Here is a 26788-nt window from a genome sequence, read left to right as displayed (position 1 = left end):
GTTGTAATGGCCTCTGTATTGAAGGATCGTTTGGTGCAATAAGGTATAGTGAAAGTTTTATACAGAATTCAACTGAATAACATGGATGCAATCACTTGGAATGAATTGAGATCAATCATTCGAATTTGTTTGGCTAATGATGTGTTGTATCACGTCATGGATGAGAATACTCAGGCATTAGTTTGGTGAAAACTAGAATGTCAGTATATGTCTAAGGGTTAGTCAAAATATGCAAGTGTAGTGGGGAAAGATTCAAAATGTAGTGGTGGAGATATGTTATGTGTCTCATTGGGTTCAAAGTACCTCACGGGTGATTCTTGGATCTTAGATACCGAATGCTTTTATCCTAGAAAATGGTTTGACACCTACAGGTCAGTTTATGCTGGTTGTATTTGGAAAATGATATTTCATGCAAAATATTTGTTATTGGAAATGTCAAAATTTGAATGTATGATAGTGTTGTAAAAGTCATATGTGATGTAAAGTATGAATCGAGTATAAGAAAGAATGTTATTTCATTGGGTACTTTAGATTGTAATGGACATTGTTATAAGTCTGAATGTGGAGAAATGAAAGTGTGTGAAGGGGACATGATAGTGATGAAAGGAGAAAAAGTAGCAGAAAATATCTATGCACTACAGGATGTTACGGTTGTAGGTGGAGTTGCAACTGTTGAATATGAATTAGATATTTTGTGCCATATGTGGTTAAAGCATATAGGTGACTACATGTATTCAGATGTTTGAGAACCGATGATGATAGCATCAGGGGATAGACATATGTATTTCGTGGGTTTTATCATGAAGGGTCTTGGTGTACTTCATGCAGTGGCTGAGGTAGAAAACCAGACCGGGAGAGAAATTCTCAACCTAGACATTGGGACTGAGTGCGCTGGTTTTGTTCAAGGAGTGTTGTAAGCAGGGCTAATCATATGTAGGGCTTGTAGGGTACTTCTTGGTGAAGTAGGTGTTGGAATTGGTGTGATCCCAAGAGGGGGGTGAATTGGATTTTAAAACATTTTTCTCTAATTTAAACACTTACGCTGATTCACCATAGTTCATATTCCATTCAATATTGAAAACGTATATGTACAACGATTAAGTTATCAGTGTGTGCATACATGCACGTGTGCTGCATATCTCATTTAAATTAGTTTTGTATGCATGCAAGATGGTTATAACAAAACATGAACAAGCATAAACATATTAAAATTTAAGTGTAGAAATTTAAATAAGATAGAAAGAGAATGACACACATATTGTTAATGAGGTTCGGCCAATACTACCTACATCCCCGCCTTGGGCATACCCTTCAAGGATTCAACTAGCCCTACTCACTTAAACGGGCAGAGCAGAAATCTTTTACATCCCCTTCTTACGGGGTGAGGAAAACCCCAACTCAATTACTAGGTTAAGCCAAACTAGTCTCACTTACAGGGCTGAGACTCCCCAGTTCAATTTTCGGGCTGAACCAAACTGGTCTCACTTACGAGGCTGAGACTCCCCAGCTCAATTTTCGGGCTAAACCGAACCGGTCTCACTTACGGGACTGAGAATCGCCAGTTCAATTTTGGGCCGAACCCAACCGTTACAATAAAAACATTTTTGTACATATGAAAAAGCTTCTAAATACAAGCATGAATGTACACATTAAGCTCAAAAAAATACACACTCCAATGATATGAAATAGTGCTTAGGGAGTAAGGGTCCTTATCTAAATAATTTGCACAAATAAAATACGTGAATATAAAAATGATTATTATGTTCTCCAACAAAGATTTTTTTAAATAAAAGTATTTGGAGAATTTGGAATTTATGTTCAAAGAAATATTTGTGCAATAAATAATTTTCTCCCAAAAAAATATTTATCAAAAAAATAATCTGGGAGAAAACCAAAGCTATACTCTCAAGAAAATGATTTTCAAAGACGAATAATATGTGTTAGTGTAAGCATGTATATATAAAAATAAATGCCAAAAATGAATATGCTTTCTTACAAAATGATTTTGAAATGAATGGATGGAAAGAGAGTTGGAGATTTTAAAACAAAATAAGTGTTCTCTTTCAAAAATTATTTTTCAAACATAGAGAGTGAAAGAGAGTATAAGAGATTAAAAACATTTTACCCCAAAGAAAGATTTTTTGCAATGAAAAGTTAGTTTGGGGGAACTTTGATAAAAATTAGCCCAAAAGATTAAAGAGAGAAATTTAACTAATCAAAGTTGAATATCAAAGCAAATGAGTGGGGTATTTATAGACTTTTTAAAAATTATGAACGTTAGGGACATATTAGTCATTTTAGAAAAGGTTTAAGTGAGGTTAGTAAAAATAACAACGTTTTTAACCTCGGTAAAAATTCGCCAACCCGAGAGGGTCAGTCGACCGAACTTAAAATTCAGTTGACCATGTGGCTAGGTTCGGTCAACCAGAAGAAATTTGAACTAGAAGGATGGTCAACCAAACTTGCAGGGTTCAAGGGCGATTTTCCAAATCTACGCAGTTCAGTCAATTAGGTCAATTGGAACTATGAAATTCGGTCGACCAGGCAGTTGGCATTTCCCACGTGGGGATTCGGTCAACTAGGGCGTTACCCATATAATTCTGGTCGGTCGACCGGGAGGTCAACTTGTTGACCAAAGGAGGTTCGGTCGACCAGGTCTTGCTTGTATATATCCTGTCGGTCGACCAAGAGGTCAACCTATTAACCCAGTGGGAGTTCAGTCAACCGAATATCTCAGTTTAACTGAGTTCGATCAACCGAACATGCCAATGTTAGCATTTTCGGTTCTTTTCTTTAAAATGATGTCCCTAATTATATGATGTTTATTTTTAAGACTATTTGAGACATTTTTATACAATATTCAGGGTCCTAAGGTCAATTTAAGGCCTTTGAGAAATAATCCTAAAAATTCAACATCGGTTGACCAGTTATCGCTGAGGTTATTCGGTTCCCTATAGTCAAACTACGACCATCAAAGCATATAATCCATATCATGCAGATGCATGCATTATTACAGACCAGAGATAAGAAAATAAATGCAATACAAATAAAACACAAATGTCTTCTTCTTTCTTCTTTGCTCTCTAACTTTATGGAATACACCAGATATAAGCTTTGAGTCGTGTCATTGCTTCCATGTCCTCTTGATCTTATGTGTGACCTGAATTATACCTATTCACACACTTAAAAGCATATAAGAACCGCTTGTGTTTGTCAACATCAAAACGGAGATCGGACTCAAAAATCCAACAATCTCCCTTTTTTTATGATGACAAACACATAAGAGTAAAATAAGTACAACCTAAAAAGGCTCCCCCTAACAATATGTATAATGTAAAAGTATAGACAATATAGTACAAGCATATTACAAAAGAAGACATTTACAAAGATCATGCATTTAAATTTTTGCATTAAAGCACAAGCTCGGATAATTGTCCCTATAATAGTTGCCCTTATGTTTTTGCCCTAAACAAAAACTTCCTCGTTTTAGATCATTATCATTTTTCTCAAAAACATTCTCCCCCTTTTGGCATCAGCAAAAAAGGCTAAGCTAAGTAGAAAAGTTTGATAATTTAAAAATCACACTTAGCAAAGAGAACTCCCCCCTTTTAAAATAATTTTTAAAGAAAACTCTCCCTCTTTTTAGTATAGATTATGGACATAAAAATTTAAACTGTTTTAAAGATATAGCCATTAAGCATACAAAACAGTTTAACTGGTCATTTAAAAGATTATAATTACATGGGTAGACTAGAAACATACACAAACCATTTTAGTTTAAGCACAATGTAAGTTCCCGCAAAGATTGGAATTTAAGAACATGCGGCATATAAAATGTAGGTTTGAGCATAAATATGATTTAACTAGTTCACATGCATTTCATGTAAGTCAATGAACCGGTTATGTAACACCCTTTTAAAAATAAAATTTCATGACACAAGATTTTAACATAAAAAGACATAAGTCATGAAAGCATTTAAGCACACAAGTAAGAAATAAAATGTATTCTATATAAGTTCAATTCTTGCTTTTGAAAATGTATATATATATATATATATATATATATATATATATATATCACCTTATGATTTTTAATAATCACAAGGGGCTTATGCTTGCTGAAGAAGCATTCATTTGAGCCTTTATTTCTTCACATCAAAGTCTCCTACTTATTCTTTTTGCAAAAGTCATTTTGAGAGCAAAACCCTAACTTCTCCTACATTCATTTTTGCAAATCATCTTTGGAGAAAATTTTTATTAAAGCTTGAATCTTTGAAGCATTCATATAGATATTTTTTTACTCAAAGATCATCTACTCTCTTATTGCATAAATAATATTGAGAAACACCCTAAAACTCTATTGAGCTTTGAATCATATCTTGTGAGAGTGTTTAAGATTTTCATTTGTACACACTAGCTTTCAAGAAGCATTTCATTGTACTCAAACTTTTATTTCCATTGTATTCGCGGTTCGAGTATAGAACTGAGCCAGGTATGAGGTAACGTTTAAAAAAGTAGCTTTGCCTTGGGAAGAAGCAGATTGTAATAAGGTAGCTCCGCCTTGTTTGAAGGAGCGAATAGTGGAAATCCTCAAGCAAGTTGCTTTAAGGCGAGGACGTAGGCAAGAATAACTGAACCTCGTAAAATCTTGTGTTTGCTTTTATTTCCCTTATATCTTTTAATTTCCACTTGGGTATGTTTATATCTGTTTTATTTTGATTATTATGAATGCCTTAAATATTTACCGCACCTAAGATTGATTGTGTAATACTGATTGTTTGAGAAATCGTTAGCTTAAATTAGTTTGATTGTGTAATATTGAAACCTATATATCCCCAAGCTTGTGATTGTGTCGTTTGTGTTTTGAAAATAGGGCATAAGTGACCTAGAAATTTTAAAATATCCAATTCACCCCCCTTATTTGGAATACACCATAACTCACACATACCTTCCGGTTGAACACCGTATAAAGCCTTCACCATCTCTTGCTGCAAAAGCAAATCCTTCACTTTCCTCTGCCACAAACTGAAATTTACGATTCCATTAAATTTTCCAACATCAAACCTTGTAGAAGAAGTACTCGATGCCATGACAACTTGTCTTTGATACCAATTGTTGTGAAAAGAACTATGAATTTGGGATTGCACAGCAGAATATAAATGCTGCAAACAATTAAGAACCACAATATAATTCACACATATGCAATATATCTAAAATCAATAACAATCCACACAAAAATTTACGTGGTTCGGCAAAGCCTACATCCGTGGAAGCAATCAACAAAGGTTTCAATATGAAATTCCCAAAGTACACAGTACAATGGTATTACAATGATCTTTTCTTTTTCAATACACTCAAACAAGTGTATATATAAAGTTCCCTTCAGAGGTTTCCCCCTTAAAATCCAACCAACTTAACATTCAAATTCAATTTTGAATTCAGCCCTGCAGCCCAGAACAAAACCGTTGACGGCCCAGAATGTTGATATTAACTATGTCATTCTCCTTGTGTATGTTAACCATTCCAAGAAATGAGCCACCAAACACAACATTAATATATTAAATTTAATATATATTTAATTAACATTAAAAATCGATGACTACTATATAATATTTATTAAATAAATAATTTTTAATTCATCCAACACTAATACAGTAATGCCAACACATTTGTGCTTAGGGAAGGTGATTAGCTAATTATATTAATGATGATCAGCCTTTTAGCATCCCTAACAACATCGGTTCCCAGAAAAGTTTTCGTAATTATGTATGTGTTGCCTTAAAAAATGAAATTGAAAATAAAATAGTAAAGACACTTTTGGTCATCCAATGATGAAATCACTATTTGAGTACTCCAACATGGCTTCGAAAAACCTAAAGTATTGCTCTAAAAGAGATTGTCTTCAAAACCCTAGGCTTTAAAGAAAACATGATGATGATAATGGTGATAGATGAAAGGAAAATTGTTGGTTTGAAAAATGCTGAACTTGTATTACCGACCTGGAAAACCAAAGTCTTTTAGAAAAAGAGATCAAGCTTGTATTATTGGTATTTGAAAAGAGTAAATGAAATGAGTGAGTTTGGTAACGACTTTTAATTAAGTTGAAATACGTGGTGAAATGCATGAGTTTTTGAAATTCTAAGGCTTCATCATTGGTCTTTTAAAATCAAGAAAAAAAATATCGAAAAACACATACTTTTAGGTTTTTTAAAGGATTTTTGGAAAAAGGAAAACTTTGACACTTAATAAACAAAATGTGGTTTGTTTAGTCTAATTTTATTGGTTGGAGCCTTAATCCTTCTCAAATCATACGATTCTCAAAGGTTAAAACCTCTATTATGCCTAGGGAAAAGGGGAAGAAAGCACTATATAGTAAAATTCTTCCCTTTGTCCCATCATTAGCTAGAAGCTGGCTGTGAGAACCAACAAACAAGATTCATATTTTTAGGATTTTTCACACTTTTTTTTTTCTAAAATTCTTCAATAAAAGGCAAAATAAACCAACACATATCTACAGACATACATACATGCATATTCACATCGTTTACTTTCATAGATATGTCCACACACACACACATACACACACATATATATATATAACATTCAAATACGAATATACATACACGCACACATACATATGTGTGAGGATTGGTGTTATCCCAATAGGGGGTGAATTGGAATTTTAAAAACTTTAACCAACTATTTTACCGATTCATAGTCTATATCAACCATGTATGTAAAACAATCATAACAATATACATATGCACAAATTTAAAGAGTAAAGGTATAAAGAAAACGACACCAAGATTTCCAAGGTTCGACTATACCCGCCTATGTCCTTGCCTTGAGCAAACCACCTGAGAATTTTCACTATCTTACTCCTTTAAAATTGGGCAGAGCTGCCACTACAATCCCTCCTTACAGACGGAGAAGCCTCTCCAAACGATATACCCTCGTTTAGTGCTGTTCACACCGTAATCTCTCCTTATAGGCAGAGATACCTCTCCAAGTGATATACCCTCACTTGGCACGGTTTAAAACCCAAACCGCAAAGAAATGATTTGAAATAAAGTTTTGTGTGTACAAAGAATGCCCCTTCAAGAGCTGATAAGTATAATGAAAATTTTTCTAGAATGCACTTTCAAATGATTTGAAAATGAAGCTCAATAGAGTATGGAAATGATTTTCTCAAAATAGATTTTTGAAATATCAAAATTAAGAATACATTGATGTAATAAGTATGAGTATAAAAATATGCTCAAAGCTTTCAAGAATAACTCAAAATATTTTCTCCAAAAGAGTTTTCAAAATAAGAGTAAGAGAAATTTGAATTTGATCTTCAAAATGAGTTTCAAATATGAATAAGAATCAAAGAATATTCAAGTATGCTCTCAAGATGTTTTTATAACCTTCTCCAAGTGATTTAGCTTGGTATTTATAGCCAAAACCAAGATATAGTCGTTATATGACCGTTGGAGCTTTAAAATATATGTTTATTTTGAAAACTGGCCATTTTCGGCCATTACGACGCTTTTCTCGAGAGTTTCGGTTGACTAGGGTGTAGATCTAGTTGATCGGATGTCAAATCCGTGAGTTTTGGTTGACCGGAGTGAAGATATGGTCATCTGGATTTTGGGTTTTCGCTGTGAACACCCTTCATTTTTTTGGGCATAACTGTTTCTATACAACTCCAAATTGGACGTTCTTGGTTTCAATAGAAATATAGGAGAAAATTCCATAACTTTCATGTTGAAAACTTTTTAAGATGAGAAGTGATTGATTGAGAAAATCGCTCATCACTAAGGCGGCAAAAACATAAAGGGAATTTTTTACTGCGAACACCTTTCGGTATTTTGGGAATTACTTTTTCTAAAAAACTCCAAAATGGGACATTCTTGGTATCAAAAGAAAGTTAAGAGAAAATCTCATAACTTTCATGCTGAACATATTTTAAGATGAGAACTAATTGATTGAGACAATCGCTCATCAATGCGACAATAGAAATATGAAAGAGATTTTGAAAAAACTTGTTTTGCAGTTTTTCATTCCAAAAATGATTTTTACACTTGAAATCATTTTTGCACATTTGTAGAATGATTTTCAACAATTTGAAACAATTTTTTCATACCTTAAAAATGATTTTCCATGAAATATAGAGTGCCTAAGGTTAGTCTAAGGTCATATGAGAGTTTCACGTCAAATCAAATGATATATGCATGCACAATTGAAACCTAAATACATTACAACTGAAAAATACATGTCTTCAAAATTTGCTCTTCAATTTTCCATGGAATGTGTCAAGAGATGTCTTTATTTGAGTACTTCAGGGCTTCCATTTTGCATCAGTCATTTGTACTTTTTGAAACTTAAACCTATTCACTATACGCATATATATACTAATAGCTATACTATGCAAATGCAAATGTATAAACACACACACACACACACACACACACATACACACACACACACACGTATATATATATATATATATATACATATACACCTATACATACCTACACAAATACATAAATACATATAATATATATAAATAAACCTTTGTGTATTGATATGAATATATAATATTAAATACATAGGTAATATAATATAAAGCATTGGTACATAATATGGTATATAGTATATAGTAGTATGTACATAATATATACATAGTATGCAGATGTATCACATTCCTGCCATAACATGCATACCATGTTCACATCCCCATGCATATAATGCATATGCATCATCATGCATACATTAATATTCATGCATCCATACACATGCACAAGCATCATCATGGATATCATCCATGCATACTACATACATGCATGCATCATCCATATATGCTTTTATGCATTCACATGCATACCTAGGGCCATGGGTTAACAAGAGAGAAGAAGAGAGAGGAGGAAAAATAAATAAAAATAATAATAAAATATAATAATAATAATAATAAAGGGCACTGCAGCTCTGTTGTAGCCGCACTGTAGGGTGGCTTGCAAGGGTGGCAATGAGAGCGGATGGTGACAGAAGAGGGGTACAGGTGGAGGAATAGGGAGAGAGAGAAATGATGAAGAGAGAGACAAAAAAGGTGGAAAGGACCCACGGTTGAAACAACATCATTCCCCCTTATTATGTTTTTTAAAATTTAAAGGCAATCCAAAAACGACATCACTTTGGTTATGAGTCAAGCATGTGTGGGCACACGCGTGGGCGTAAGCGCCACATGCAAGCATGTGTAAACATGCACCCACCTATTTTTTTATTTAATTTTTATTTTTTAAAAAAATAAATATTTCAATATTAGAACATTATAATATTTACTTACTTTTTAAAAAAAATTAAAAATAATTTATTAAATTAAATAAAAAAGATACATGGGGCATACAAAAATGTTCATAAATTCCAAAGTTCCAAAGAAACTAAAAAATTATAGAAAAACCAAAATTTTGTCTCAATTTTCATGTAAATTAAATGTCAAAATCATAGTTTGACCCTTCCTTACTATTTTGAATTGCTCTAGATCATCAAGCGCAATCAAATTCAGCAAAAAGAGAACCAAAAAGTCATAAATGAAGGGGCTTTTGCCTTGATTTTCATGCTAGAGGGTAAAATTATTAGGGGACATTACCTTATCATTTCAAAATGCTCTAAATCATACGGTGCAATCAGAATTGGCAATAAAAAAGATTAGAAAGCTAGAAACGACAAGAATTTTACCTTAATTTGCATGTCTGAGGTCAAAATCACTATTAGACTTTTTTTTAACCATTTCGAATTGCTCTGAATCACCTGATGCGGTCAAATTTGGCAGAAAAAGACTCGAAAAGCTTGAAACGATTGGGATTTTACCTTGATTTGCATGTTGGGGCATCAAAATCACTTTCAAACCTCTCCTTACCATTTTGGACTTCTATGAATCACCTAGTGCAGACAAATTTAGCTAAAAGATACCAGAAAAGCCCAAAATGAAAGGAGTTTTGCCTCAATTTTTGTGTTTGAGATCAAAATCACTTTCGGACCTCTTCTTACCATTTCGAACAAGTCTAAATCACTTGTCGTAGTCATATGTGGCACAAAGAATGCAAACAAGCTCGAAGTGACAAAGGTTTTGTCTCCATTTGCATCCACAATGTCAAAATCACTGTTGGACTCCATCTTTCCGTTTCGAACCATCCTGGATTATCCAAAAAAAAAATGGTAAAAAATAGAAAAGGAAAAAAATACAAAGGTAAAAAAGTAGGAAAATATAAAAAGGCTTGCCAAGCTCTTTTTTGGACATTCAGTCAAAATGGTCGTCAACATGCCTGATACACATCCAATACATATGAATGATCGACCAAAAATTATGCAAAAACTTGGCCTTTCACAACCTATTAGGAGCACATTTTAAAGTTAGAATTCTGTAACGACCCCAAAAATAATATACATGTAAGTGTAAAATAAATAAAAATAAATAAAATATAAAATATAATAAAAAATTAATTAATTAATTATTATAATAAATATATTAATATAATATGATATAATATAATATAATAATACTATATAATATTTTATATATATATATATATATATATATATATGTTCCAAGAAACATTTCAACCCCCCTAAGCAATTTCACGCTCTCTCTTCCCTTCTCTCTCCGCTCTCTCTCTCTCTCTCTCTCTCTCTCAATTTCTCTTCCATTTCTCGGCCAAATTGAAGAACGGACATCATTCCCCAGTCCCAGCTCCTCTCTTCAAAGATTTGACTAGGGAGATTTCAACTTCTGCACTTCATTGGCACCACTCCAGGGTTAGGGTTAGTGGACCAGATTATGTCAAATTCTTATTTTAAAATCTAACCAAATAAATTTGAGTATATGAATATGGGGATATTATTTCAGTTTTTATTTTAAAATTTAGCCGATTAAATTTGAGTGTATGATTATGGGGATATTATGTCAGTTTTTATTTTAAAATTTAACTGATTAAATTAGAGTATATGATTATGAGGATATTATGTCAGTTTAGATTTAAATACATTTGAGTTAAATTATACTGCGGGGATTTGATCACATTTAGGGTTTTTCAAAATATATTGGGGATTAAATTTAAATATAAGGAGTTGATCTTACTAGCATTTTTTTTTATTTAAATCTACCAAACACATGCAAGCTATGGAATTTTAATTATTATATAAATTGTGTGGTATGAGTTATTTTATTGCATAATTGAGCAAATTTGGAATTTTATGGTATTATATTTATTTCGTGATTTATGGCATATATTGAGGCAATTTTATTGCCAACTATTTGTTGAGAAAGTGATGAAATTATGATATTGTTTTATTGCATAAATTGAAATAATATGTTTTGAGAACCCTGATGGGTTGGATGTGGTGGATGCTCGATACCGTATCTACAGATGAATATTAGTGTAGCCAAATTGTTGTGGAAGTGTTGGCGGTGGATAGTCGATTTGGACTGAGAAGGGTTGTGCACACACCTATTTTTGGACAAGTTGTGATAGGCAAATCGTACTTATAGACATGATACTTTGATTTAGTCTGGTTGGCTAGCCAAGCTAAGTCCAGTCTTCAGATCGCGAAACCCGGTCATGGGGGTTAAATATAACATGCATAGGCCAAAAGGTAGTCTTTTACACATATTTATATATTTATGTGATCAAGGCCATTTATTAGGCCTAGATTGAGTTTTGAAGGAAAGTATGTTTAATTTTATACAATTGATTTACAATTTTTCAAATGCGTTTTATTAAGGTAAAATTTATTAAATGTATTTTTATACTGTAAAGCTCATGTCAGCCACACATTGATAATAATCTACTCCTTACTTAGTGAGAGGTGTCTCACCCCAATTTTTATCAAACATTTCAGATACCTTGAGAAGCATAACCGAAATTAGAGTAGCGTAACAGAAGCGTGGTTGGGGGTTAGAAAACACGGTTTAGATTAAATATTAAATTTGTTATTTTTGCATATTCTAGAATTTTTAAGGATGTATTAAATGTAATATTGGAGATATTGTTGTTGTCACGACCCCAAAATTATTACCATTTTTTTCTTAGATATATATTTCATGCGATAATATAATATTACTCTGATACTTATAACAATATCCACTATAACATCTTGGACCTCAAGTGGTACCGAGAATACCTATCCACAAAAATATACCACCTATGCTCGGGTTGTGTAGCCCATGGGCAGGACTTAACACTACCTGGCCTACCAGGCTAAGTCAAACTATAACCTCTGTAGTACAATTAGCCTCCTCAACCTGAACCTGACTGCTAGGCGGCCTTCGTCTCTCCTTTAGGCAAAATCGATTGAATATTCCACACTCTATCTAAGATGTTTGGTTGCACTCTCTATACTGTATAGCTATAGTACCGTGCTCTATGATTTGCTCTGGTCCATCAAGGTTCTGATACTATATAATACTTTGTCCGTATATTACTGTTTTACCATGATTCTGTATAACTGAAATAACCATGATTCTGTATAAACTGTATTACCATGATTTTGTATAATAACTGTAATTCATAACTCTATAATAACTGTATATCATGGTTTTGCAATGACTGTAAATCATGGTTCTGTAAAAGATGTAAATAATCATGGTTCTGTAAAAGCTGTATATAATCATGGTTCTATAAAAACTGTATAAAACTTTGTATTAAATCTTTGTACTATATGTGATATTTCTCATGCCACACAATTTTAAATAAAATTCTTCTACTATAATTTGTATGGGAAAAACTGTATTTTCTAGCTATATAGAAATAATATATATATTGTTGACTCTATGAGTCTGATCCCATTTTGATTATGACAAAACCAATGTTTCTCACTTGTACACTGAGTCTCTTGAACAAGTTCATCCTAAACATGCACTGTTGGTAGGAACTTAAGGTAGCCATACAGACCATAAAGTTCAAGCTTTATATGGCTCTTGAAGAAGTAAAGGGAATAAAGACTCTTTTATTGTTGTAATAGCATCAATTCATTTAAGTTTGTAATATAATATGGTTTGTAATAACTGCATAACATGCATGATAGGTTTAATGCTCAAGACCATAGACTAACCTTAGGGTTCACCCTTTGGTCGACCAAAGGTCGACCGATGCCTGGTTTTTGGGACTAACTCAAAAGGCCTTAGAAAAGACCCTAGGTCCTTGAACTTATACTTAAATTAGTCCCCAAAATCCCATAATAACTTACTTAATTAGGGGATCAAATTGAAAATGAATTGGACCATATAGGCATAAAATGAGAGAGGTCAGGTGACCGAACCCAGGTGTTCAAAACACCTCGAGCGCCTAAACTGCTGAAAAGTCAACGGTTTGACCTAATTTTGGGCGATTGAACCTAAAATGAATGTATCTCCCTCGGACGACCAAACTTGTGTCGGGGTGCTTTTCACCAAGTCGAGCACCCAAACCTTCACGTTCAAAAAGGTTTTGGGCGACCGAACTTGTTAGTTTGGTTAACCGAACCTAGTTTCAGGCACCCAAATCAAGGACAAAAAGTTTCTATCCTTTGTTTAGCCAACCGACCCTGACTTCGGGCACCCGAACCTTTAAAAATTAAATTTTTTACTAAGTTTATTCGGGCACCCAAACCTCAGACCGGGCACCCGAATCTCTTGAGATAAATTATTTTTTACTAGGGTTGAATTTAATTAAATGGGGTTAATTTTCCTGATTGGTTTTAAAACATTCTTAATAATGACCCCTATGTCCCCAACGGTCATAATTTTGCCCTTGCCTATATATATCTTCTCATTTGCAAAATTAAGCATTGATTAGCAAGATCATTAAGGAAAAACTCTCTCAAATTTTCAAATATCATTTAACTCATACTACCTCCATACACTCTCTATTTTGCTCTTCCCTTGATAGATCAAGTTCCCAAGAGTGTTATTGAGTGTTTTACATTGCTAAAACCCTCCTTGTTTGTTGATTGACTATTTTCATTGAGAGTTCTTAGCTAGGTTTTTTCCCCCCAATTTAAACAATAAATCTTTGAGCGAGAATACCCTTACAGCTAGTGAGTTTTTACATCTTGATTGCAAGACTCAACAAGCTTGTGGATTTTGATTTGCAAAAATATTATTTTACACAAGCTTGCATATATCTTTGGTATTGTTTTTGCCAGCTTCAATCCAAAAAAATCTATTGTGCTTTACATTTAGAATATCATTGAGATATATGATTCGGATTGTGTTAAGCTTCCTTTGATTATTTGTGTGTTGAATATCTTATCTTGAATCAAAGGTTGAACTCTCACACATACATACACTCACACATCTTAAAGAGATTACATAGTGGATCTCACCTGAGCATTAAATCCATATCATCTATGAGTGCATATTTATCTAGACTGTATTGTAGTACATATACGCTTGTATAGAAGCACTTAAAATTGTACGCAAAATTTCATATTCATTGATTGTATTTCAGGCCTGGCCTGAGGGGTGGTAATCCAACCTGGAAGGATTGTGTGTAAAGGTTGAGGTCAGCCCTGTGCTAATTGACCTAGTTGTATTAGGTGCCACTCCACCCATTAAGTGAGGCTTTGTGTAATCCTTGTGTGGGTGTGCCAAGGTGGAGACGTAGGCAGTATTGGCTGAATCCCGATAACAATTCTAGTGTTGTCTCTCTTTACTACTTTCCTGTGGATAAATTTTAAAAATACCAATTCACCCCCCCCCCTCCCTTTTGGGATTGCACCAAAACTAACATATATATATCATTTGTAAAACTTTCCTATAACCCAAATTTCTAAATTTTCACAAGCATATATTAGATGTAAAATTCAAATCCCATAAACACAAGTTATACTTTAATTGATAAAATTCTCAAAAATTAACTAGCTTAACTTATTCCCCTTACTTGATTATCGAGAGGCCTTCTAAAAATACTATACTCACGCTCGCAGCGTTCAGAACTCAAAAACCCTGAAATCATGTAACCCTAGAATAATATCACATTCACATGTTCCCAAACCCACATACTCCATTTAATTAATGAAACATCACACAGCCAACTATTTATTACTCTTACCTCACTCCCTAAGGAAAAGCCCACAGGAACCCTAAACCTATGCCTGTAGCGTTCACACCAAAATCCTGTATTCCACAAATCCCAATTTATCAGTTCACCCTAGAATTATGTTCATATTCATATTCCTAGGCCTATACACCCATTAAACTAGTTAAAACGTCAATCAACCTCATAAACAACTTCCTCACCTTAGTTTGGGATTGTTCTTGGGATCCTCAGAACATAATTTTACTCCTGTTAAAATGAAGAGGATCACTGCTAGGTCTTAGATACGAATTTTGATCGTCGATTAAGCGAGTCTAGAGTGAGAAAATAAAGAGAGAGAAAGAGGGTTTTCGCAGCTGCAGGAGCAAGAGTGAGAGTTTTGAATTTTTTATAAGAAAAATGACTTGCAGCCCTTTTATAGTATTCTGTCTCTGGCAAAAACCATTGACGGTTTTCTTAGGCTCCTAGAAAATTGTCGCTAGTTTTGTCTTTAACCAACCCAGTTTTCACTGTTACCCTTTTACCCGGTTGCAATAAAACTATATAACTGTCGAGGGTTTTCTTAACACTTCAGCAGAAAATTGTCGCCGATTTTCTCCTCACCAAGCCATTTTCCTTTTTTTTCCTATTTTTCTTATAATTTCTATTTTCTGGGTCTCTACATTCTCCCCTGCTTATAAAAATTTCTTCCTCGAAATTTGTTATTTTCTCACATTTCCAACCTTAAAGAAAACATTGCAATTTTATTAATTACCCTCACATATGGCAAAGGAATACTGTGGTTACAAGGAAGAGTTTTTGGAGATTACACTCATTTAAAGAAAAGAAAGCTCTCCCAAAACTATTTATAACCTAAAACCAAAAATACTAACTATTCTACCCTATACTATACAAGTTAAGCATACATACACTATTAGTTATTTACTCTTAATATCTCATCTCTGTTCTCCACTGAATAGGTGTGGATATCGCGGGTGCGTCTGTTCCTCTAATTCCCATGAAGGATCCTCGACTGCATGGTTGCGCCATAGTACTTTTACCAGTGGAATGCTCTTTGTGCGTAACTCTTGTTTCTTTTGATCTAGAATCTATACAAGCACTTCTTTATAAGATAAGGCATCAGTAAGCTCCAATGCCTCATAACTAATCACATGGGAGGGATCTGAGACGTACTTCGTCAACATCGAAATATGGAACACATCATGAATTCTGAATAGAACTGGTGGTAAAGTTCACCTATAGGCAACCGGACCCACTTTTTCAAGTATCTCGAATGGTCTAATGTACATGGGGCTCAGCTTACCCTTCCTCCCTAACCTCATTACCCCTTTCATTGGTGTAATTTTCAGAAATACACTATCTCCTCCACCAAATTCCAACTCTCACCGGCGAGTATCTGCATAACTTTTCTACCGACTCTAAGCTATTCGTATTCTATCTTTGATGAGTTTGATTTTATCTGAAGTTTGTTGTACCATCTCAAGCCCCAAAACCTGTTTCTCACCAGTTTCATCCCAATATAGTGAGGATCAGCACCTCCTTCCATATAACGCCTCATATGGTGTCATTCCAATGGTAGCTTGGTAACTGCTATTATAAGCAAATTCGACTAATAGCATATACTAGATCCACCTACCACCAAAATTTAATACACAGGCTCGTAACATATCTTCCAATATTTAAATCGTCCTCTCCATCTGTCCATTGGTATGAGGATGAAAAGTTGTACTGAAAGTCAGTTGTGTACCCATGGCCTTTTGCAAACTTTTCTAAAACTGTGATGTGAATCGTGGGTCTCCGTCAGAGATGATGGGCACTAAAACTCCATGCAGTCTTAATATCTCCTGTATATATATATCTCCGCAAACTTACTCATGGAGTAGCTGACCCTGATAGAAAGAAAGTGAGAAGTCTTTGTCAACAGGTTTACAACTACCCAGATAGCATCCTGACCATGAAGTGCTAGCGACAATCCTGTAACAAAATCCATAGAGATATGTTCCCACTGCCACTTAGGAATGTGGAGTGGCTGTAATTGTCCCCCCAATTTCTGGGGCTCAGCCTTTGCCTGCTAGCACATTAAACACTGTTCTACGTACTCAGCTATCTCTTTCTTCATATTACTCCACCAAGGATTCCCGAAGATCCCTGTACATTTTAGTGCTTCCAGGGTGCACAATATACAAGGATCAATGTGCCTCCTCCAAAATGGTTCTTTTAATTTCAATATCTGCAGGTATGCATAGTCTAGTACTCAGAGCACCACATCTGAAATAGTAAAATCGGCTCCCTATCCACTTTGTACTTTATCTCTAATCTTTACTAATTATGTATCTTGCATCTAAGTAATTTTAATTTTCTCCAGCAATGTTGGCTAAAGTACCAGACTAGAAATAAAATGCCTAGTGATCTCCCTCTACTAGCTATACCCCCAGCCTTTCTAAATCCATTCTGATCTGATGCTGCATCACCACTGCTGACGTAGAGGCATTCCCCGATTTCCAACTCAAAGCATCAGCTATCACATTTGCTTTCCCTCAGTAATAACTAAGTACAGTAGTAATCTATAATTAACTCCAAACATCTCCTCTACCTCATATTCAACTCTTTCTATGTGAAGAAATATTTCAAACTCTTATTATCTGTAAAGATCTCACATTTCCCACCATATAGATAATGCCTCCAAATCTTTAAGGTGTACATCATTGCATCCAACTTTAAATCATGCGTTGGATAATTCTTTTAATATTTCTTGAGTTTCCGAGAAGTGTATGCCATAACCTTTCCTTGTTGCATCAATACACACCCAAGTCCTCTCAGAGACGTGTCACTGTAGATCACATAATCTCCATCCCCTAATGGGATGATCAAGACTGGCGCGGTGACAAGTCGCTACTTCAACTCCTAAAAGCTCTGCTTACATTCATTGGTCCACTCAAACTTCACACTTTTCCTTGTGAGTCGAGTCAAAGGACCTGATAATCTGGAAAAACCCTCTATAAACTGCCTATAGCATCCCGCTAGACCCAAGAAACTTCAGATCTCCTAAACATTTCTCGGTATAGTCTAATTCACCACCGCTTCTATCTTACTCGGATCTACCAAAATACCATCCCCGAAGATCACATGTCAAAGGAACATAACTTCCCTCCACCAGAATTCACATTTCTTAAACTTAGCGTACAACTTCTTTTCTCTCAACACCTGTAGCACCATCTTCAGATGACCTTCGTGCTCCTTAAAACTATTTGAATAGAACAAAATATAATCAATGAAAATAACCACAACTTGGTCCAAATACTGGTGGAATACCCTATTCATTAGATCCATAAACGTTGTCGGTGCATTGGTCAGTCCGAAGGGCATAACCAAAAACTTGCAGTGGCTATACCTAGTTCAAAAAATTGTCTTTAGAACATCTTCTGCTTTAATTTTTACCTGATAGTATCTCAACCAAAGATCAATCTTATAGTAGACCCGGGTTCCCTAAAGCTTATCAAATAAGTCATCAATACGGGAAAGAGGATACTTGTTCTTTACTGTCACTTTGTTTATCTCTCTATAGTCTATATACATCCTCGTCGTCCCATCTTTCTTCTTTACAAATAAAACTGGTACTCCCCAGGGCAACACACTAGGCCTGATAAACCATTTTTCTAATAATTCTTGCAATTGGTCTTTCAATTCTTTCAATTCGGCTGGAGCCATTTTGTAGGGTGCTTTAGAAATCGGTACCGACCATAGAAATAAATCAACAACAAATTCATAATCCAGTGGTAAATCAGGTAACTCCTCTAGAAAAAAATTTGAAAATTCCCTGACTACTAGAATATCAACAAGTTTCAATTCTCCCTTTAGCATTTCCTTTATGCAAACTATGTACCTCTGGCAACCCTCCTGAAGTACTCTCCTTGCTTGAATTGTTGACACCAACTGTGGTGAGGCGCACACACAAGACCCCACAAATCTGAATTCCTGCTCTCCAAGAGGCCTAAATATCACCTTTTTTTTATGACAATCAATAATGACATAGTTAGCTGCTAGCTAATCCATACCCAAAATCATATCAAACTCATGCATATCTAATATCACGAGATCAACTGGTAATACTCTTCCTTAAATACCCACTAGATGACCCTTAAGCACCCTTCAGCACATCATTACTGACCTTGGCGGTGTAGCTACTAATAACTCAGTGTCTAACAACTGAGTTTCTACCCCACATAATTTGATGTACCCCATAGACACAAAAGAATGTGTGACTCCTGAGTCAAATAAAACAACAGCTTTATATGATAAAACAGTAATAGTACCTATCACTACATCGCTCGCTACCTCAACGTCTCCTGGGGTCATTGCATAGACCCTCACCGAGGTTGTGTTCCTCTGCTAGCCCCCTCGAGGTACCTAGTTATTTTCACAGAATGGTCTCAAAACTGGTGCGTTGATTAGCGGCCCATGACATGCCTGTGCAATGTGTCCTGATCTCCCACACTTATAGCAGAAATTTCCTCCCACACAACATTCTCACTTATGCCTCATGCTACATCTAGGGTAGATAGGACAAGTCTACTTCCCCTGATACCCACGGTTTATTGTCACTTGCCTCTGACCTCCGTTGTACTAGTCTCCCCTCCATGGGCCTTGGCTAGTACCTACTTGAAACCCAGGAGGCGTGGGCCTCTTTCTTTGGCTCGGTATCCCAACACCCCTTTGCTTGCTCGCCACTTCTACTGCGGCTCTAAGGACCAATTTTGAGAAGTCCTACTCCTTTAAAACCACCACCTGTTCATAGATCTCTTGCCTCAAACCCCTCTCGAACTTCCTCGCCTTCTTAGCCTTGTCTGGAACAATATATAGGGCAAAACGTGACAGTTCAATAAATTTCTCCGCGTATTGCTAGACTGTCATATGCCCCTATGTTAAGTTCAAGAATTCCTTTACCTTAGCTTCTCTAATAGTGCCAAGGAAATATCGGTCAAAGAATACCTCCTTAAACTGGCTCAAAGGCATGGCTACTTGTACGGATCTCTATTCCTCTAAAAACTTCACAATTGTCCACCACCTCTTAGCCTCACCCGTAAACTTGTACGAGGCATAGAAGACTCTATGATCATTAGTGCAATGCAGCACCATCAATATTTTCTTGATTTCCTACATCCAGTTTTTGAAAACTGCAGGGTGAGCTCCCCCTGAAAACGCTGAAGGATTCATGTCAGTGAACTGCTGATCATACAGCCCTAATCAGTTAGTGGGCAGCCCTGTTCTTTGCTGTTTCAGGATATTTTTGCTATAACTTGATATGCTACATTGCACAGCACCTGATTAGAGTCATTGCTACCCATACTGAAAGGCCTTGCACCACTACTACCATTGATGTGTGCATAGCTGTTTCCAGGGGCCATCCTGCAATAACACGAGAATAATTTGAGAATCCTAACTTCATAATACAATTATTACATTAACCCAACTAAGATATCCTCATACCACTTATCAACTAATTTAAGGTTTAGTCCTACCATTCAGAAACAAAACCAATGATAGTTTGCCATGACTTTCCTGAAATCGTCACCCCAGAAAAAATACAGAAACCATACCAAAGTTCCTATCTCCAAATTACGAGACCAACCCCTAAATTCTCATATTAATTCCCCACATTGACTTTTCCAAAATCCCAGTCCATCTTCTACATATCCTCGTCAAAATTCAATCCTATACTCTGGTATTGTTTTCCGCTATACACTAAAGTCTACATAACCTAGCAACCTAGGCTCTGATACCAAACTTGTAACAACCCCAAAATTATTACCATTCTTTTCTTATATATATATTGAAAAAATATAATATTACTCTGATACCTATAACAATACCCACTATAACATCTCAAAGCTTAAGTGGTACCAAGGATACCTATCTATAAAAACTTACCACCTATGCAGCGGGAAAACATAAAAATATTTTAACCTTATTTACAATACCAGAGTTTCAGTAATTCCCAAAATACAAATATACATCTCCCAAAACCAAACACAATACCCTAGAGGCATGCCCAAAAATACAACTCCCAACTCAAAAACTTACCCTGCAGCTAGGGCAATACAAAAGTCTCCTCTATCTCGAAGCAAGTTCCGCACGCCTATCTAGATAATCTGAAATGTTTGGAATTCTGAGGTGAGACACCTCTTAGTAAGACGTAATAAATTACAGCTAATGTGTGGCAAATGAGTTTTACTTGAATAACATAATTATTAAATCATCTATAACTGTGATAGCATTTCAATGTAAAACATATTAAAACTCGCACCTATGCCTTTTACAATAAACTTTCTATTTGAACATACTTTTAACTGTAATAAATAGTTCATGTTCTCTGTAAAACTGTATACATTTATCTATTTAATTGTGAAATCTTCCCTATATGGATAATTGTATGCATGAATTAACCCCGCATGCTCGGGTTGTGCAGCTTATGGGCGGGACTTAACTCTGGTTGGCCTATCAAGCTAAGTCAAACTATAACCTCTGTAGTATGATTGGCCTCCTCAGCCTGGACTTGACTGCCAAAGAGACTTCGTCTCTTCTCTAGGCACAATCCATTGAATATTCCACACTCTATCTGAGATGGGTGGTTGCATTATCTATACTATATAGCTACAGTACCGTGTTCTGTGATCTGCTTTGGTCCATCAGGGTTTTGATACTATATAATACTTTGTATGTATATTACTATTTTACTATGATTCTGTATAACTAAAATAACCATGATTCTATATAAAATGTATTACCATGATTCTATATAATAAATGTAATTCATAGCTCTGTAATAACTGTATATCATGGTTCTACAATGATTGTAAATCATGGTTCTGTAAAAGTTGTATATAATCATGGTTCTATAAAAGTTGTATATAATCATGGTTTTGTAAAATCTATATAAAACTCTGTATTAAATCTCGCTATATATGATATTTCTCATGCCATACAATTTTAAATGAAATCCTTATACTATTATAATCTATACGAGAAAAACTGTATTTTCCAGCTATATAGAAATTTTATATATATATATATATATATCATTTGTAAAAACTTTTCTGTAACCCCAATTTCTAAATTTTCATAAGCATATATTAGATTTAAAATTCAAATCTCATAAACACATGTTATACTTTATGTTAACCTTTTGAGTCCGATCTCTAGTTTGATGTTGACGAAACACAAATAGCTTATGTGTGTATCTAGTTTGTAAGCAAGTTTACAATATAACATGCACATGAGAGTGGATTTATGGAGGCCTGGGGAACTTAAACATCATACTCCTCACATATTCAATGGGAAAATGAAGAGCAAAAGAAGAAGACTTGTTTGTGCTTTATTTGTAAATGTATTTATTATATTTGGGTCTGTAATAATTAATACATGGCATGCATGGTAGAAATATAAGTTCAACATGATCGTAAACAGACCATAGGAATCCACGGGAACTTAGGGATCACCCTTTGGTTGACCTACGCCAGATTGTTTTTGGTTAGCTCAAAACAGGAGTTAGGCTTTAAAATTGAAAGGGTTTCGAGCGACCAAACTTGTGCATTCAAAATGTCTTGGTCGACCAAATGTATAAAAAGTCAAAATTGTTGACCGATTTTGGGCGATCGAACCTTGGCATTGAAATCGCCTCAATCGACGGAACATTTGGAAAGTCAAAATGTTGACTTGACTTCGGGCGACAGAGCTAAAAAGAACTAAGTGTCCTTGGTCGACCGACGTATTGAACTGACTTTTTCACCTTCCCCGGGCGCCTAAATTGTAAGGTCATTTTTACCCCTAGCGATCGAATCCTCAAGTTTGACAGACCGAACTTAGAACTGGGCAACCCAACCTCGAGCAAAGTTTGAAAATTGCCTTGGTTCAGCCAATCGACCCTTCCACCAGGCACCCGAACCCAAAACTTACCTTTTTCGTATATGTCTATTTGAGCGACTGAAACTCTCGAGTTGCTCAATTTTTACCACAGGTAATTTGGGATTAATTAAGGGTAAATTGAATTAAAAATTCATTAGACATTTTTAATAATCCCCTATGTGTCCTAATAGTTATATTTTTGTTGAAAGCTCTGTGTGTGTGTGTGTGTGTGTGTGTGTGTGTGTGTGTGTGTGTCTGTGTGTGTCTGTGTGTGTCTGTGTCTGTGTGTGTGTGTGTGTGTGTGTGTGTGTGTGTGTGTGTGTCTGTGTGTGTCTGTGTGTGTGTCTGTCTGTGTCTCTGTCTGTGTCTGTGTCTGTGTGTGTCTGTGTGTCTGTGTGTGTGTCTTCATTTGCAAAAATTAAGATGTGATTAGAGTTTTGATTAGAAAAATTTCTCTCCGAAATTTCTTTGTATTTTTCACTCCCATTCAAACCCAAAAACTCCACCCATTCTTATTCCCTTAAAAAACCAGTTTGAATGAGAGTATCTTGAGTTACTGTCTGTGTGTGTGTGTGTGTGTGTGTGTGTGTGTGTGTGTGTGTGTGTCTTCATTTGCAAAAATTAAGATGTGATTAGAGTTTTGATTAGAAAATTTTCTCTCCGAAATTTCTTTGTATTTTTCACTCCCATTCAAACCCAAAAACTCCACCCATTCTTATTCCCTTAAAAAACCAGTTTGAATGAGAGTATCTTGAGTTACTCCATAATGTTTATACTAGCTTATACTCTGATTTGTGTAGTTTGATTTTTTATTTTAGTGAGAGTAAGCCTAGAAAGTTCTCCTTAGTGATTTAATTCATAAATTCATTTTTGGGGAAACTTGTTAAGCTTGTAAGTATTTGCATTCTTATTGCAAGAATCTTGAGCTTGTCTTGTTTGTTTTAAGAAAATATTTTTGACAAGCTTCTCTTGTGCTTGAGTTTCTCAAAATATTTTTGAGATATTTGATTATATTTTTTAAATCTTTGAAACCCAACTTGTGGTTGAAATATTTACATATAATGTTTCAAAGATATTATTGTAGTACACTCTCACACTCTAATTGCATATTGACATTAGCTTGAGAGTAATTTATCATATCTTCATTGAGCTTATATTTCCTATCTGCTTGAGGTACATTGGTTATTGCATGTGTGTATTGGTACAACTATGCTTGTGTTTAGAAGCATTAGAATTGTACACAAAAATTTGATATTCATTGTTGTATTCCAGGCGTGGCCTGAGGGGGCATTGATCTAGCCCATAAGGATCGGTAGGGTCTTCTCTACCTCATAAGGAGAGTTTGTAAAGGTTAAGGTTAGCCCTAGTAATTTGACCTGGCAGTAAATGGTGCCGCTCCACCCGTTAAGTGAGCAATAGTGGTAATCATCGGGTTTACGAGCTGAGACGGGGACATAGGCAGTATTGGTCGAACCCCGATAACATTTCTTGTGCCTACTTTTAATTTCCACAATTTAAATTTTAGCACTTGAATTTTTGTGATTTATTATTGTGAATGATTGGGTTTATAATTGCATATATAGACCCTAGGTTGTGGTATACTGTTGTTGGACGTTAAACCTAAGAGAACATTTTTTAATACCCAATTCACCACCCCTCTTAGGAACACACCAATTCTAACACTTTAATTGATAAAATTCTCTAAAATTAACTGGCTTACCTTATTCCCTTTACCTGATTATTGAGAGGCATGCTAAAAATACTATACTCACACTCGTGGCGTTTGAAACTCAAAAACCCTGAAATCATGTAACCCCCGAATAATATCACATTCACATTTTCCCGAACCCACATACTCCATTTAATTAATGAAACATCACACAACCAACTACTTATTACTCTTACCTCATTCCCAAAGGAAACGCCCGCAGGAACCCTAAACTCGTGCCTGTGGCATTCACACCAAAACCCTGTATTCTACAGATCCCAATTTATCAGTTCACCCTAGAATTATGTTCATATTCACATTCCTAGGCCTATACACCCATTAAACCAATTAAAATACCAATAAACCTCATAAACAACTTTCTCACCTTAGTTTGAGATAGTGCCTGGGATCCTTAGAACATAATTTTGCTCCAATAAAAATGATGAGGATCACCGCTAGGTCTTAGATACGAAGTCTGATCGTCAATTGGGCGAGTCTAGAGTGAGAAAATGAAGAGAGAGAAAGAGGGTTTTTGCAATTGAAAAAGAGAGAGTGAGAGTTTTGAATTTTTTTTATAAGAAAAATGACTTGCAGCCCTTTTATATTATTATATCTCTGGAAAAAACTGTCGATGGTTTTCTTAAGCTCCCTGAAAACTGCCGCCAGTTTTGTCTTTAACCAACCTAGTTTTCATTGTTACCCTTTTACTCGGCAACGGTAAAACTATATAACCATTGACGATTTTCTTAACACTTTAGAAAACCGTCATCGGTTTTCTCCTCACCAAGCCATTTTCCTACTTTCTTCTATTTTTATTATCATTTCCATTTTTCAGGTCTCTACAGTTGCAATTAAGGTTTTTAGTACTCTAGTATAAATGAATTCGAGGTCTTCCACTGTATAAAATTCGGGTCACTATAGTTGGTATCAGAGCAAATTTTTGGGTCACTACAAATTCAACCATATAGAAGCCCAATTTCCTACTTAACCATCCAAGATGGGGTAAGTTAGCATATATTTTAAGATGTTATATTGACCAAGTATATTATTTGGAATAGGCAAAAGATAACGTCTTATCTTTGAGCATGCAAAGAATAAAACTAGATACAACTTTTCTACAATTGAGTCTCTAGTTTCAACGTAAATCATTAGGCAACTTAAGTAGTGAACAACCTTGTGTTTCCTATCATCATCTTCTTGAGTGAGCATTGCCTCAATTAAGGCCTCAACTGCATAAACATAAAGGATCATTGGTCTTCCAAGTTATAGAGGCAAATACAGGAGGGTTTACTAGGTACATTTATGCTTGTCAAAGGCATCTTGGTGCTTGTCTTCCCACCTGAAATCCATTTCCTTCGTTGACTTTAGTAGTGGTGAAATTCCCTAGTTTGTCCTATTATAGTGGATAAAAACCTCTACAAAAAATTAACCTAGACGAGGAAATGTTAAAGTTGCTTTTTTGTTCATAAGAGGTCAAGCCTACAATTTTTCCTCTATTTGATTTTTATCCATCTCAATCCATTTCTAATGGATCAAAATGACTAGGAAATTCCTGGACAATATCTCAAATGCACACTTAAGCGGGTTCATTTCAACTAATATTCCCTTATTTTGGAACACGTTCCAAAGGTTAACCAAATGAGCCTTCATAGCTGTGGTTTTAATGTATATACATTATCAATATAAACTTTCACGAATTTCCCTTTGATATTTTTGAAAATTTAGTTCATGGCTCTTAGATAGGTCGTCGCTGCATTCTTTTGTCCAAATGACGTGATGACCCACTCAAAGGTCCTAATCGCCCTTAGACATATAAACACTATCTAGTGGATGTATCTTCTGTGATATACATATATATATATATATATATATATATATATTAACTGAGTGTCCATTCATAAAGCTTAACACTTGATTCCCTACTATTAGATCCACCAGCTCGTCAACCACTTTGCATAACGTATTCATCCTTAGGAAATGCTATGTTCAGATTTCAAAAGTCAATGCAAATACAAAGTTTTCCATTCTTCTCAACCATTGGGCCAATGTTGGATAACCATTCAACATACATGGGGTTGTTATGAATATTGTGAGCAAAAATCTCTTTAATTTTTTGTACATC

The sequence above is a fragment of the Malania oleifera genome, chromosome 2 (genome assembly GCF_029873635.1).
Source record: "Malania oleifera isolate guangnan ecotype guangnan chromosome 2, ASM2987363v1, whole genome shotgun sequence".
NCBI classification, from domain to species: domain Eukaryota; kingdom Viridiplantae; phylum Streptophyta; class Magnoliopsida; order Santalales; family Ximeniaceae; genus Malania; species Malania oleifera.
This window is presented reverse-complemented; position numbering follows the sequence as displayed.